This window comes from Rhipicephalus microplus, chromosome 3 (genome assembly GCF_043290135.1).
Source record: "Rhipicephalus microplus isolate Deutch F79 chromosome 3, USDA_Rmic, whole genome shotgun sequence".
Lineage (NCBI taxonomy): Eukaryota > Metazoa > Arthropoda > Arachnida > Ixodida > Ixodidae > Rhipicephalus > Rhipicephalus microplus.
In genome coordinates this window covers 164,089,457-164,105,580 of record NC_134702.1, presented here as the reverse complement: position 1 = coordinate 164,105,580, position 16,124 = coordinate 164,089,457, and the positions used below count along the sequence as shown (strand labels likewise).

The 16,124-nt window shown below is 49.3% G+C and overlaps 1 long non-coding RNA gene across 1 annotated transcript in view; it reads left to right on the top strand.

Annotated features, from left to right (window-relative positions):
• The first annotated feature begins 239 nt into the window (after positions 1-239).
• The window catches only part of LOC142803992 (uncharacterized), an 85,906-nt gene continuing 70,021 nt past the window's right edge, over positions 240-16,124 (top strand). Inside the window, exon 1 of the long non-coding RNA XR_012894402.1 lies at positions 240-404. This is a non-coding gene — a long non-coding RNA (uncharacterized LOC142803992). The remainder of the gene's footprint in view (positions 405-16,124) is intronic.

Genomic DNA, 16,124 nt, shown 5'->3' with positions numbered 1-16,124 from the left:
TCTTGCGCAATGCGAGGCAACTTCACTCGTCCTTGGGTGCAACCGAGCGCAGCGGCTCCGATTTGAGGATTATGACACGGCCCAGTGGCAGTCCCCATTGGAGGATTCCGACATCACGGCCAGCGGCGCTTCTGGTTGGACGATGGTGACGCAAAGTGCCACCCGGTGCTTACAAAAAAAAAGGCCAAGCAGCGCATTGCCAGCAGCTGAACTATGCGTCTGAGAGACAGACGTATGCGTGCAAGAGGAGATATCTCGTTGCTTCAAGCCCCCTTCGCTGTCGGCGAGGCCGGTGTCCTTGTAAGCGGCGTGTTTCCTGGCGCCCTTCATAACCTCGTGGGCGGCGCGCTTCGTAAAAGTGGATGGCAGCTGCGGGATGGGCCGGCGTCCGCGACTTCGATGCGGTGAGTGCCTGATGTTTTCCTCTCAAATCACCAGACTACTGTAGCACAGGTTATAGTAGTTTAGTGAAGGGCGCTTCTTCAGTTTTTAAATGCGAAGCATTTTTTAGTGAACTTCGGCGACTTTGAGCGTATCTATCTATCTATCTAGCCGCCTAGGACTTCCAGCTCTCCAGGCCGTTTCGATAATGGTATCAATACCAAACTTGGTATGGTATAACATGACTGTATAAAGAACGTATTTGACTAGTCATAACATGAAAATCATAGTATGCACGTCACGAATATCATGTTTTACATTTCATGGTCCTGCAGCTCTAGCGGTGGTTTTGTTCACATGGTACTATGCAAAACTGGTATGGTATGAGATGATTGCACGCCGAACACAAAGACCGACTCTAACATGAAAATCATGGCATGCGTGCCCTGGAAATACAACACTACATGCCACGCTGATGATGCGTTCGTGTCCGTTTCGCAAGCGTCACATGTACCAATATTGGTATTACGGTACGTGAATCGCTGGCAAAGGTATGTGACTGGTGCAAACATGGTAATATTGAAATGCGTGTCATCTTGCAACATGCCTACATGCCACGATCATGATGTGCTGGTGGCCGTTTCACTAGCTTCACTTATATCACATTTGGTATTACGGGGCGTGAATGGATTGTGAATGTACGATACTGGTGCAAGCACGATAAACATGAGATGCGTATCACGTAACAACATGACTACATGCTACGCTCATGATGCACTCGTGGCCATTTCTATAGCTTCACATGTACGAATTCGGTATTACGTGACGCGAACGAATGACATGGGTAAATGACACATCCAAACATGATAATCACGACGTGCGTGTCATGTAACTACAACGCTACATGCCACACTGATGATGTGCTCGCGGCCGTTTCAGCAGCTTCACGTATGCCAAATTTTGTATTACGTGACGTCAATGGATGACGAAGGTATGTGACTGGTGCAAACATGATTGTCATGAGATGCGTGTCATGTGAGAACATGGCTACATATCATAGTCAAGGCGCCAATACATTTCGACGTGACGCAGTGCGTGTGCTCGTCGGCGTTCATTAGGTCGTGTCACGCCGGCGTTGCCTCGCCAGGCGCCGGTCCTGCCATATACTCGCAAGCGCGCCGCGCTGCGTTACTTTGACGCGTGCATGTTTGAGCGCGTCCGCCATCTCTTCGTCACGAAAAGAGGGAGACGCAGTGTTGTCTGGGTAACGCATCGGCACGAAATGCAGCATGTCGCATTTCGCGCCGGTTGCCGTCTGGTCGCGCCAGAGGACGCTTGTCGCGCCGGTCGCGCCTAGCGTCAAACCATAGAGTGCTCGCGTGTATCTAACGTAGCGTCGCTATGGCCGCGTGCGTGCACGTCAGTGCTACTCTGGAGTATACTGGACCCTTTAATATGCGCGCACGGCCATTTTGCTGACCCCACATATACCAAATTTGGTGTTACGTTACGTCAATGGATGGCAAAAGTATATGACTGGTGAACACATGATAATTCTGACAAGCATGTCGTTTAAGAAAATGACAACATACCGCGATCTTTGCGTGCTCACGGCCGTTTTGCTAGCTCCACTTATACCAAATTTGGTATCACGTGACGTCGCTATATTACGAAGATAAACGACACATTCGAACATGACAATGATGGCACTCAAATCATGTACGGCATCATTTACTTCCACCTCGTAACATTGTGCTGATTTTAGAGTGACATATCGGCATTTCTCATTCGTGCTTCGCATATCATCAATTCCCGCTGCACGTGGGATCCGCCAATTTTTCCGAGCGTGTTCCATTCTCTCTATGTTATACCTTCTTACATCGAATAGCTTGCGCTTATTGATCAACTAAGAAAGCTCTGCCAGTTCTATTTTGTTTGTTGTACTAGAAGCTTTCATGCTTTGACGCCTCTCAGGGAGATTTTTCGTTTAGTGGGACAGCTTGCCAGTTTTTTGTCTAATTACAGCACCTCCAACTTCTACTGCACACTACGAAATGATACTCGTCGAATTATTATTCATTGCATAAACGCTAAGGCTGTTTTCTACGATAAGAGCCGAGCACCTGTTTTGAAGCGAGACTCTAAATTCCTGTACTTTCCCTCTCAGTGCTAGCTCAATGTTTGGACTCTTGCGTATCAGTTTCTGTCGTTCTTTCTTTAAGTCTAGACGAATTCCGGACCACATCATTCTATGGTCACTGTATCGTAGCTTGCCAAGCCCTTCCACATCCTGCACGATGCCTGCGTGTGCACTCAGTATAAACTTTATTTCGTTCTTACTTTCGCCTTTAGGGCTCCTCCATCTCTATTTAAGGTTCTCTCGCTTTCGGTAGAAGGTATTAAATATTTATAAACTATTTGCGTTCTGCGAACTCTACTAGTAGCTCCTCTCTGGTATTTCTAGTACCCATGCCATTGTCTCCTACTGCCTGGTCTCCAGCCTTTCTTCCCTAAATTTGCATTCAAGTCTCCCATCAGTATAGTATACTGTGTTTTCACCTTACTCAATGCCAATTCCACGTCTTCATAAAAGCTCTAAACTGACGCGTCATGATGGCTGGACGTAAACGCGTAAGCCTGTACCACCTTCATCTTTATCTCTTACTGAGTTCAATTACGATACCTACTACCATTTCATTAATGCTACAGTATTCCTCAATGTTGCCATTTATGTTTCTGTGGATAGAGAACCCCACTCCCAGATCTTCTCTGTCAGCCAAGCCCCGATAGCGAACACCGTGCGCGTTCTTTAGCACTGTATAGACCTCATCTGTCCTCCTAACCTCACTGAGCCCTATCACATCTCATTTATTACCCTCTAGCTTGTACAACTAGACTTTCCTCACTAGATAAGATAAGGTTCTAGCTTTTAACGTTACCAAGGCAATTATATATATCTATATATATATATATATATATATATATATTGTAATGGGCGAGACAGACACAACACCCGTTCGTCGGGCAAGCTGTTCTACTCTGCCTCTTCTTCCGTGCTGTCCAGCCAATGGCACACAGCTGCCACGCCGCTCTTCGTTACATTCGTCCACACTGCGGATCTTGCAAAGAAAAAAAAAAGAAATTACAGTTCATTGCACCTGCAGCGGTGCGACTGCTTTTTTCAAGCGCGACACATACACGGCAAAGTTGTTTCTTTTGCGTTTTTTGAGAGTGAAGTTCGCATCTGAGGTGTTCACACGCCAGGTATTTTCTCGTACACACTGAGTAAGTATGAATGGCCCGTCGAACTTAGGGAGTAGCCTCTTGCCGGCCCCGCTGGTGCCCCTTTGCACCCACACCTCGTCACTGATGTTGTAGGCAGGAGCGGGCCTACGGCGTCGGTCATAGTGGCACTTTTGATTTTCTTTTGCGTGAGTGGCTTTCTTGATCGCCTTAGTTCGGATCTTCTAACGGGCCGCTTTGCGATCGTTGGCACGTGGAACTATAATGGGAGCATCCAGACTGAGGACCGCTTTCAACTGTGGTAGTTTTCCATAAACAGTTTCGTAAGGCGTTTCCCTGGTAGACGTCTGCAGTGCCGTGTTAATCGCAAAAGTGGCAGACGGAAGGTGGACGTCCCAGTCGGCCTCTTCTCTTTTCCCTGCCTTCGTATATGGAGCCAGTATATGCTCTGGCTAGTTCTCTCAGTAAGGCAGTTTGCTTGAGGATGAAACGCGGATGCGAAGTGGGGCTGCACGCCTGCTGTGCAAAGGTACTTTTTCAGTTCCCCGCTACGAAACGTTGTAGCCCGATCAGATATTAACTTTTTTGGTAAGCCATGTCTCCATTCAAATCGGTGCTTGAGGAAGTCGATTAGGTAAGTGGATGCAAGAGATGGCACGGCCTCCACTTCCACGTATTTTGACAAGTAGTCTACTGCTACAATGACGTAACAGTTTCCCGCAGTGGTGGTGGGTAGAGGTTTTATGTAATCAATGCCAATCACGTGGAAAATTCTTTCGGGTATCTGGATTGGTGTTAGCAATCTAGGTTGACACCCAGGCAGTCGCTTAAACTGCTGACAGATTTCGCAACTGGCGACATAAGAACGGACGCTACTTTGCATCTTCGGCCACCAAAAACATTCTTGTAGTTTCCGGAGCGTGGCTCGTTGGCCAGTGTGTCCGCCTTCTGGGGAGTCGTGAATGGCTCGTAATATTTCTGACCTGTAGGATACCGGGATCACCAGGAGGTAACGTTCTTCGGATCGGTCCGCTCGCCATTGACGCCGGTACAATGCGGCATTGAGCATCACAAAAGTACTGTGATTTCCCTCGTCAGTGATAGATGTAATAATGGATGCCAAATCTTTATCCTCCTGTTGGGCTCGAAATGTATTCATCTGGGCGAAAAGATTGTGGGCTTGCCTGGTTTGTTGCGCGCAGTCAAGGGAATTCTGTGAGAGTGCATTGGCGACGCTGTTTAGCCACCCCAAACCGGCATTTCTCTTGGTTCAAACGAAACCCAGCTGCATAGAGTTTGCATAGTACTTCATCCAAATTGCGAAGGTGTTCATCCTCCGTCCTGCCAACGACTGGATGTCGTCTAAGTACACCACAAAGGCTTGGTGTTTCAATTGTCCGAAGACTGAATTCATCGCACGCTGAAAAGTGCTAGGAGCCGTTCTTAGTCTAAACGGAATGCGTTGGAATTCATACAAACCGAAAGGTGTGCGAAAGGCCGTATAACATCTATCTTCCTCCGCGACTTTAATCTGCATATACCCTGTGCGTAAATCAAGCGACGAAAATAACTTGCAGTGACAAATTGTATCAACAGCGTCATCAATGCGGGGTAAAGGATAAGAGTCAGGCATTGTACACTTATTGAGCTGCCCGTAGTTCACGCAGAAGCGTAGTGATCCGTTTTTCTTGTGAACAAGGACGACTGGCGCTGCCCATGGACTCGATGACGGCCTAATAATACCCGCGGCAACCATTTAATCTACATGTTCTGCGATCACTGTCTGTTCTCGTTCAGTGTATCGTCACAGTGGTACGCATATTGGCGGATGATCTCCCGTTGGTATGCGATAGAGCAGAAAATTAGTGCCTGGCAGTTCTGCTGTATTGCTAGCGAATACTGGCTGATGGCGAGCCAATATAGAAGATAAGGTAGGCGGAGTAGACGGCTCACCTGTCGGTGGTGGCAGGGTTGTAGGGGTAGTCCCAGCTGTTGAAGACCGGAGCTCGACGTGGCCGCGATGTATTGTGAGCTCAATGTCATCAGATAGCAAGAAGCCAGCACCAAAGGTCATGTCGGCAGGGAGGTCTTCAAAGACCGGAATGGCTGGAAGAACTTTAGTGCCGACGGCCGTCCGGACTAAAATGTCGAGCATTCCGACTGGCATGACGTTGGTGTAGCGCCGTTCGTTCCGCACCAGTATCCACCAGAGCAGAAAGGTCACCTATTACCTCAACATGAATCGACATCCGAGGAATTCGCCAAGCTTGGTAGTGGATTCGGTTCTGTAACGGTTGACTACACTCCTTGGCGTTGTGGCCAATGCGAACGCACTTGAAGCATCCGTGTCGTGTGGAGGCGTAAGTCGAACGGACAGTCGCCAATGAGTCCAAGCTAAGCCGACGACGAGAGTTCTGGTGAAATTCCGCTGCCTTTTGATCGAAAACCTGGGGTGACGCTTCAGGTGACTGGCAAGGTAAGATGGCAGCATGAGTAGGGTCAGCCAAGCCATCAACAACATCCTGGCGGGCAACCGGGGAGGTCCATGTATAATGAAGGAATGATGACAACCACCCAGAACAAGCATCATCGCCGGATAAGGCACCACGAGATCGGCGCTCGAGCTCCTCCTTCTTCCTCGTCCTGTCGCTATCTCGAATATTCCACCTGCCCCTTTGGTTTGCCCAATAAACCTCTTTACAATTGGTGGATCTTGCTGAATAACCACATCGCCTACAACCTGGAACTCCGATCCCACACCCTGCTGTCGACCATGCAAGTTGATGCTGCCCAAAAAACAGTACCTCTCGCGGCCGCTACTTGCCCCGGCCTGGTTCATCAGCGAGACCCCCCAATCTTTGCGGGCACCAAAGACCAGGACGTCGAGGACTGGCTGTCATAATACGAGAAAGTCAGTGGTCCCAACAGGTGGGATGACGCTGCTAAGTTTAGCACTGCCAATTTTTATCTCACCGGCGTGGCCAAGCTGTGGTATACGAACCATGAAACCGAGTTCGCGAAATGTTCCGCCTTCAAGGAGGTGATATGTGCCGTTTTTGGTCGCCCTGCCTTACGGAAGCTACGCGCCGAACAACGTCTGCGCACACGGGCACAGGAGCCAGGTGAAACTTTCACATCATATATAAAAAATGTGATTGATCTCTGCCGGTGCGTCGTTGCTTCCCTGAGCGAGAGTGCGAAGATACAGCAAATCATGAAGGGCGTCAACGATGACGTTTTTTTCAGATGCTTCTTGCGAAGACTCCTAGCACTGTGGCAGAAGTAGTGACTTTCTGCCACAGCTATGACGAATTGCAGAGGCAACGAGCTCAGACCCGACGCTCATTCTAGACAATCCAACCAGTGACCGCACTGGACGTCATGACTGACCAGAGAAACCTTCTCGCACAAATGAAAGACTTCGTGCGAGAGGAAGTGGCTTGGCAGCTTTCTTTACTGCCTTTCGCTCAACGCCAGGAGCTCTCGCAGCAACAGTCACTGCGACATTCAGCCCCATTGGCTACCATGCTTCGACATGTCGTCCAAGAGCAAATTTCGCAGGCTATGCCGGTGCCCTTGCAGCAGCCCCCCGTCACAGCACCTCTTACTTACGCTGATTCACTAAAGCGGCAGCAGCCACCCCACTGCCCGCCGTTCCAGGGACTGCCGTATACCTCAGCCCCGACTCAGCCGTCCACTGCCTGGGTTCCTCCCATTGCCACCACAGCCTGAACTCACCCGTCATGGGCTGCTCCCCTCGTCGCCAATACTTGGAGAACGCGCGATAACCGGTTCATTTGTTTTGCGTGCGGTCACCCTGGCCATATCGCCCGGTACTGCCGTCGTCGCGTGCCGGGATACACAGACGCCCGGACACAGAACAGCTTCATAGACCTTCCTCCATTTAGTCTGCAAAATTCTGATCAACAGTCAAGCTCGTCTTGACGGGAATGTCCGCATACTATGTCTGGTCGCTCACCGTCACCCCGTCGTCGCTCCCTGTCACCCATGCGTCGTCAGGCAGCTCCTGAACACGAGGGAAACTTACCACCACAGTTCAGGAGGCAAGAACTGCGCTGTAGAAATGCTCAAGTCCTTTGATATTACCATCGAATATTGGCGAAGTTTTTGTAGAAGGTACTCGAGCATATGCTCTTGTGCATACTGGTGCTGCCGTTTCCGTGATAGACGTTAAAATTTGCCGCAAGCTCCGAAAAGTGACGACGCCTATTGATATGACGTCTTTGCAAACAGCGAATGAGGACCCGGTTCAGCCTGTAGCCGCCTGCACTGTCCGACTGATGATCGTGAAGGACCACTACCCTGTTGAGTTTGTTGTCCTTTCTTTATGCTCACACGACATCATACTTGGATGGAATTTTATCGCGTAACCATGCCATTATTGATTGTGGAAGATCGGAGCTTGAAGTCTTCCCGTTTTACGACCAACCAACCAGCCGCAATCAGCCCGCCGTACACAAACTCGTCGTCAATGAAGGCACTGAAATTCCTCCGACAGCAGCTGTGTTGCTCCCCGTGTTCTGTGACGGCATTAAAAACAAAGCTTCATTCTTTAAATCATCAAGCCTCTTGCTTAGTCGAAGATCACTTTTCCTGCCTTATCCAACCCTCTCCATTTCTGAAGGAAACAGTGCTCTTTGCCTCATCAATCCCCTTCCGTATCCAGTCTCATCATTTAAAGGTGAATCTCTTGGACACGTGCATGCCATTAATAAAGACCAAATTTTTACCATGGCGCCAGATTCTTCCGGTGACTACGACGCCATCAGTGCCCTTAACCCTTCCAATATACCACCTTCCAAGCTTTTCTATTCATCGATCGCCGACGCACTATCACCATCTGAACGCTCTGAGCTTCTTCAGCTGCTCTACCAGTTTCATGAATCCTTTGAGGTTGCTCAACCTATCCTTGGCCGAACTCCCAGTTTTTTTCACTGCATCGACACAGGTTCCATTGCGCCAGTACAACAGTGACCATACCGTGTTTTCGCCACGGAACGTCAGGTTATCACCGAACAGGTTGACGATATGCTCAAGCACGACGTTATCCGACCTTCCCGAAGTCCATGGGCATCACCTGTCGTTCTCGTTAAGAAGAAGGATGGTACAATTCGCTTCTGCGTTGATTACAGGCGCTTAAATAAGATCATTTGCAAAGACGTATACACTTTGCCTAGCATTGATGACGCCTTTGATTGCTTACAAAGTGCCAAGTTCTTTCGTCGTTATATTTGTGTTCGGGGTATTGGCAGATGCCCTTGGCAGATGCCGATTATCCAAAAAGAGCCTTCGTGACACCGGACGGGCTATATGAATTCAATGTCATGTCCTTCGGCCTCTGCAATGCGCCGGCCACATTTGAGCGCATGATGGACTCAGTTCTGTGGGGTTTAATTGGAACATATGCCTCTGCTACCTCGACGATATGGTCGTCTTTGCACCCGATTTCGCAACACATCTTGTACGCCTGAAACATGTCCTCACGTGTCTGAAGAATGTGCGGCTCCAACTGAATCTCAAGAAATGCCACTTCACTGCCCGGACGCGCACCATTCTCGGTCACGTGGTATCAAAGGAGGGCGTTCTTCCCGACACAAATAAACTACGCACTGTCGCTGAATTCCCCAAACCGACGACCGTAAAACAGCTAAGCAGCTTCGTAGGATTGTGCTCCTACTTTCGTCGGTTTGTGCGCAACTTTGCCTCCATAATTGCTCCTTTGACTCAACTTTTAAGCAGTGCCAACGACATCTCATCGTGTCTCCGAATTTGATCACGCATTTACCACGCTCAATGCAAGCCTGGATCCCCTGAGTATGTCGTCGCCTACACCAGCAGAACGCTCAACAAGGCTGACGTAAACTACAGTGTTACTGAAAAAGAGTGCTTAGCCATACTTTGGGCGATTGTGAAATTTTCCCCATACTTATATGGCCGCACTTTTGCTGTAGGTACAGACCATCATGCCTTATGTTGGTTGTCGTTGCTGAAGGATCAATCAGGTCACCTTGCTCGTTGGGCTCTGCGATTTCAAGAGTATGACATCCGCGTCGTGTACTGTTCTGGCTGCCAACATACCGATGCTGATGCGCTTTCACGATCACCACTATCCACTGAGGTTGCCTTTGCATCTTCTATAGAACACGCGCTGTCCGCTCTTGACATCGACTCAATGACCTCGGCACAGCGCGACGATCCATGGATAACTTCGCTTCTGGACGTTCTATCTGGGGTACCAACACTTCCCACCACTCCAGCAATGCAACGCCAAGATTCGTACTTCACCATTCGAGGTGGCCTCTTGTACCGGCGCAATTTCCAGATGGCAGGAAGTGGCTGCTTGTTATTCCACGAAAGCTGCGCTCTACAATCTGTGGATCATTTCACTCCGACCCGCAATGCGCTCACGCCTATGTCTTCAAGAACTACGAACGTTTAAGTAAGCGGTACTACTGGCGTGGGATGCTCACTTTTGTTCGACAGTTTATACACAGCTACCACGAGTGTCAGCGACGAAAACAACCACCGAATGCAGGAGCAGCTCCACTACAGCCGGTTGCGTGCCCTGGCCGTCCATTCGATCGCGTCGGAATCGACCTTTATGGACCAGTGCCATTGACCACAGCAGGTAACCGGTGGGCTATCATTGCCGTAGATCACCTGACACGGTACGCCAAAACCCCTGCTCTTCCTACGGCGACCGCTCAGGACGTCGCATCTTTCATCCTCCATCGGTTTGTGTTGCGTCACGGCCTTCCTCGCGAGCTCCTCAGTGACCGGGGCCGTGTATTTTTATGCGATGTAATCCAAGCATTTCTCTGTCAGTGCCATATTGTACACCGGATGAGTACTGCTTACCACCCTCAGACGAATGGCCTGACTGAGCGGTTTAATCGGACCCTGGGTGACATGCTCGCGACGCATGTGGCATCTCACCAAAGGAACTGGGACCTGGTTCTTCCGTTTGCGACCTACACGTACAACACCGCTACCCAAGTCACCACCGGCTTTCCACCATTCTACCTTCTATATGGACGTCAACCATCGCACACAATTGACACTTTGCTGCCATACGCACCAGATGTCTCTGAGTGCACGACCATGTCTGATGATGGCCGTCACACCGAAGAATGCCGACAACTAGCGAAGCAGTTTACCACGGCTGACCAGCAACGCCAGAAAAAGGCCCACGATGACGACCACCCTTCTGCCGCAAAGTTCGCCCCTGGAACCCTTGTATGGCTTTATGTACCACCCTGCGCACCTGGATTTTCTACTAAGCTACTTTCAAATTACCATGGTTCATACCGCGTGGTAGGGCGCACATCGCCCATCAATTACGCCATTGCACCGCTAACACTGCTCGGTGACCTTCATCGGCGTGGACACGATATCGTTCACGTGGACCGCTTGAAGCCGTACTTCGACCCGCTCGTTCCCACCTGTTAGATCGCCAGGATGGCTTCATCTTTCTCCACGGGGGTGATTATAATGAAGGTATGATGACAACAGGGAACAACAAGCATCATCGCAGAGTAAGGCACCACGAGATCGGCGCTCGAGCTCCTCCTTCTTCCTCATCCTATCGCTATCTCGAATCTTCCACCTGTCCGTTTGGTTCGCCCAATAAACCTCTTCACAGATGTAATGCCACATTTGTCGAGTAGCCCGAGCTTACCGTAGACGTATTTACGGGCGTCTTCCGATGCAGCCTGCCGACGCGATCGCATGCGCATGAAATGGTTGTTGTATGCAGATGGAAGTGGTGGGAAGGCTGTCACGAAGGCTGTAGTTCAATCACTCCAGGATTTGTACTTGCAGCCATTGTATTGATGCCACGCTTTGGTGGACTCGCGAAGCCAGCTTACGGCTAGTGATAGCGTCACGTCGTCAGTTTATGCATGTCGACACGAAACGAATGGATTTCCTACAGCCAGACGGTTGGGTCTTGATCAATGCCAGTAAAGTCAGGAATTTCAGCCGTGGACGGAGGAGGCAACGTGGTGCGTGCACAGGCTGCCGAGAAGGTGACGGTGGCGTCTGCTAGACGCTGACTCGAAGTAGCGATGGCCTGCAAAACCGTACAGAGTTCGTGGCGGCTACAAGCGAAGAATTACGCCCGTCTTTTGGTGACGGTACCGGCGTTGCTCCAGGGATGGTACCTGAGGCGAAGTCCAAAGGAGCGTGTACGGCATCTCTGGGCAAGGAGGCGGTTTGCAAAGCCAAGTCCGTGGAGTCACTTTGTGGTTTCGCAAGGACGCGTGCAGGCAGGGCGCTGGCTTCGGTACCAGCGGTGGCCAGGTCGGACGCCATGGCCACGGGAGCAGGAGCTGCGGGTCGCTGGAGAGTGCGTCCGCTCCGTAGAACGGTTTCTTCACACAGGTCGTCGCGCACAGGTTTGTTGAACAGCTGCGCCATTGTAATAAGCGAGACAGACACAACACCCATTCGTCGGGCAAGCTGTTCTATTCTGCCTCTTCTTCCTCGCTGTCCAGCCCACGGCCAACAGCTGCCGCACCGCTCTCCGTTACAATAATATATATATATATATATATATATATATATATATAGAGAGAGAGAGAGAGAGAGAGAGAGAGAGAGATTTATATATATATATATATATATATATATGTGTGTGTGTGTGTGTGTGTGACGCTATAATGAATGGGTGCCGAGGCCTGGCTCATACGCCATGTTTATTACATTCCGACTTCTTCCGCCTCTACTTCTCCTAACCATCCCGGCCTTCTTACGTCACAGGATTCCCCCTCCCCCCAAAAGAAGTCGCGTCAGACGAACAGAAACGAAAATTGAACAGGCATGGCTTAGAAGTGAAAACTGTTAAAAAGGGAAGATTGTTCTATGTCCCAGAAAGTTTCCGTTAACACACTTTAGCTTCTCTTCACAGAAGAGTGCAGCAGTCCGGTAAGTGCTGGAGTTCTGGTGGGCGAGGCTGAATGTTGCGTACTGGGAAACGCAAGTACACCTTGAACGTGGAAACTGTAGGTGACAAAAGTGCTTGTATACTTGCAAAGAATGAACGTGGTGTGAAGGCTTTGGAGCACCAGCAGCATGATTTGCGTAGGCGTCGTGTTCTTTGCCTTGATTGGTACACATGCAGCGCCATCCGTCTGCGTGTTTGTTGTCCCAGACCAATGAGCTGATTTCTGCGTCCTTACGGAATACAGGGTGTGCTTTTGCGCCCTCTTCATCGTTTTGTGTCCTCTTGTCTGAAGAGCTTTGATTGTAGACTGGGTCTTGTTCTCTGTTGCAGAAAACTTGTGCGATGTTCCTTTTTGCGAAAACATCTTGAATCAGAAGACTGTTTTGTCTTAAGCGAGACATATTGAATTATTTGTTGCTTCACTTGACTGGCTTGTATACGCCTTCGTTTAACCCTTGAGTGATCATCCGATGATGTTTGTGTTCATCGTGGTCCTTGTTCGTATAGCCCTTGGAATCTCTGTTGTTCTTGGACTTGCTGGTATTGATGATGTTGCTGCGAAAAGAGCTGAGGTGGCAGCCCTTTTTGACCACCACTGACTATCTGGGCAACTGAATGTCGTGTCGAGTGGGCAGGTAGTAGCCTCTAGGCTGTTGAGCTGCATTTCGGGTAATGAAGCAAATGCTTTAGAGTTGGTAGATACATCATTAGGGGCTTCTTCTTCGCTGTTTGCTGCGAGTGGTTCTTGCGCCTGAATCTGGATGGTAGGTTCAGGGCTTGGCTGAGTATTCTCTGAGCTCCGCAGCTCTACCCCGACCATCGTGAGTGTGCTAGATGTGAGGTGGGCGTTGTGAGCGACGAAAAAGCCAAGTAACGGAAAACCAGGAAATAGCCCAATTGTGCTAGATGGAAAGTAAGCTGATTCAATGTGTGAAGACTAATTTTCACTCTTCGAGACGTCATGGGGTTCTTCGGCATTTTCCCCATGTGCCAGCTGGTCTACCATGAACAAAGCGTCCTTATGACTAGAAAAGTGACCGTTAGGAGCCTTTGAAGAGCTGCGCCGTAGGAACCCAGGTGGTGGAACATGTATGCGAGACGAAGCATGAAAGGCATCAGTAGGGCGAGCAGCGTCTCGTGTCGTATGCTGGTGCCATGACTTTGGAAATGCCGACTTTCGTGCAAAAGGGAGCTGCGCTCGATGGCTGAGTTGTTCCCGAAATACGCACGGCCGCCTGTCAGTGAACTGATGTTCCATTTTGTGTTGTGGCAGTGGTTGATTCCATCTGGGTGTTCGAATGCTTGAGGACTGCTTTTGACTGTGACGACTGAGCGCGGTTGTCTGTGGAGGGTGGCTTATAAGCGAATCTTCGTCGTAGTCGTCATTGTCTTCTTTAAACAAAATTATCATTTCTTGTTTTATCTTTTCCCGTGACTCATCATTTTGAAATATGTGGGTGAGGTAGAATTTGAAGGCCTCACCGGAGACGTAGTCGGTAAAGTTGATGATCATCTCCCGTTCTGACCATAATGCAGCGGTTGCGTGGAGCTCGAACAGGTCGAACCAGTCCTGTACAGGTCCATCGTCCGCTGCTCCTGTGTACTTAGGGATGGGAAGGGCAGTCGATGATTCTGGCATGATGCTGGTCGCTGTGCGCGGCCAGGAGATGATTCCGTAGTCGATGTATGGTCAGGGCATCTTGTGGAGAACTGCGTCGATGATGAGACACTGATGAAGTGGCTGGGAGGTCTTCATCCTTTCGACTCGTGTGACGCTATGATGAATGGGTGACGAGGCCTGGCTCATACGCCATGTTTATTCCATTCTGACTTTTTCCTCCTCTACTTCTCCTACCATTCCTGCCTTCTTACGTCACAAACACGCACACACACACACACACACATACGCACACACACACACACACACACACACAAACACACACACACACACACACACACACACACACACACACACACACACATATATATATATATATATATATATATATATATATATTGCAAAGCTTTATGTCATTGTTAAGGTCTCGCGAGTTGATGTTTAAATGCGAAGCATTTCTTAGCGAACTTTTGCGACTTTGACCGTATCTATCTATCTATCATTCTATCTATCTATCTATCTGGCTTTTAGCTCTCCTAGCCGTTTTGATAATGGTATCGGTACCAAACTTGTTATGGCATAGCATGACTGTAGGAAGAACACATTTGACTAGTAACATAAAAATTATGACATGTATGCCATGAATGTCATGATTTGCGTTTCATGGTCCTGCAGCTCTTGCGGTGGTTTCGTTCACATGGCATGTTGCAAAACTGGTATGGTATGGCAAGATTGCATGGCGAACACAAATGACAGACCCTAACATGAAAAACATGACATGCGTGTCATGTAACAACATGACTACATGCCACACTCATGATGCGCTCGCGGACGTTTCGCTAGCGTCACATATATCAATTTCGGTATTACAGTACGTGAACTGATTACGAAGGTATGTGGCTGGTGCAAACGTAATCATCATAACTTGCGTGTCATGTAACAACCTGACTCCATGCCACGCTCATGATGCACTGGCGGTCGTTTCGCTATCTTCACTTCTACCAAATTTGGTATACCGGACGTGAATGGACGACGAAGGTATGATACTGGTGCAAACATAATAAACATGATATGCGTTAACAACATGACTACACGCTACCCTCATCATGCGCTCACGGCCATATCGCTAGCTTCGGATGTATCAAACTCGATATTACGAGATGCGAACGGACGAAATATGTAAATGACACATCCAAACATCATAATCACGACATGCGTGTCACGTAGCAACATGACTACATGCCACACTGATGTTGCTCTAGCGGCCGTTTCACTAGCTTCGCATATGCCAAATTTGGTATTACGTGACGCCAATGACTGACGAAGGTATGTCACTGGCGCAAACATGATAATCATGAGACGCATGTCACGTGAGAACATGGCTACATGCTACAGTCAAGGCGCCAATACAGTTCGACGTGACGCGGTGCGCGTGCTTGCCGGCGTTTCTTTCGTCGCATCACGCCGGCGCGTGCCGTGCTGCATTCCTTTGACGCACGCGCGTTTGAGCGCGTCCGGCATCCCTCAGCTACAACGAGGGCGACGCAGTGTTGTCTGAGCCACGTATCAGTGCGAAATGCAGCATGTCGCATTTCGCACTGAAGTGAAAAGTCGCATGTCGCATTTCGCAGGTTAGTGGAAAGCGATGTGGCACTTTTCAGGTTTTAGAGCAAGACCGGCCAAGCGTATTGCTTCAAAAACTGCTTCAAGCTTCGTAAATGTTTCTCGAAAGTCGCCGAAAACACAATCACGTCGTCGAGGTACCCCGAGCAGGTTTGCCACTTAAGTCCCGACACAACCATGTCCATGAGACGCTGGAATGTTGCTGGCGCCGAACACAAACCGGAAGGAAGTACCTAAAATTCATAAAGTCAATCGAGCGTAACAAAGGTGGTCTTCTCATGATCTTTCTCATCC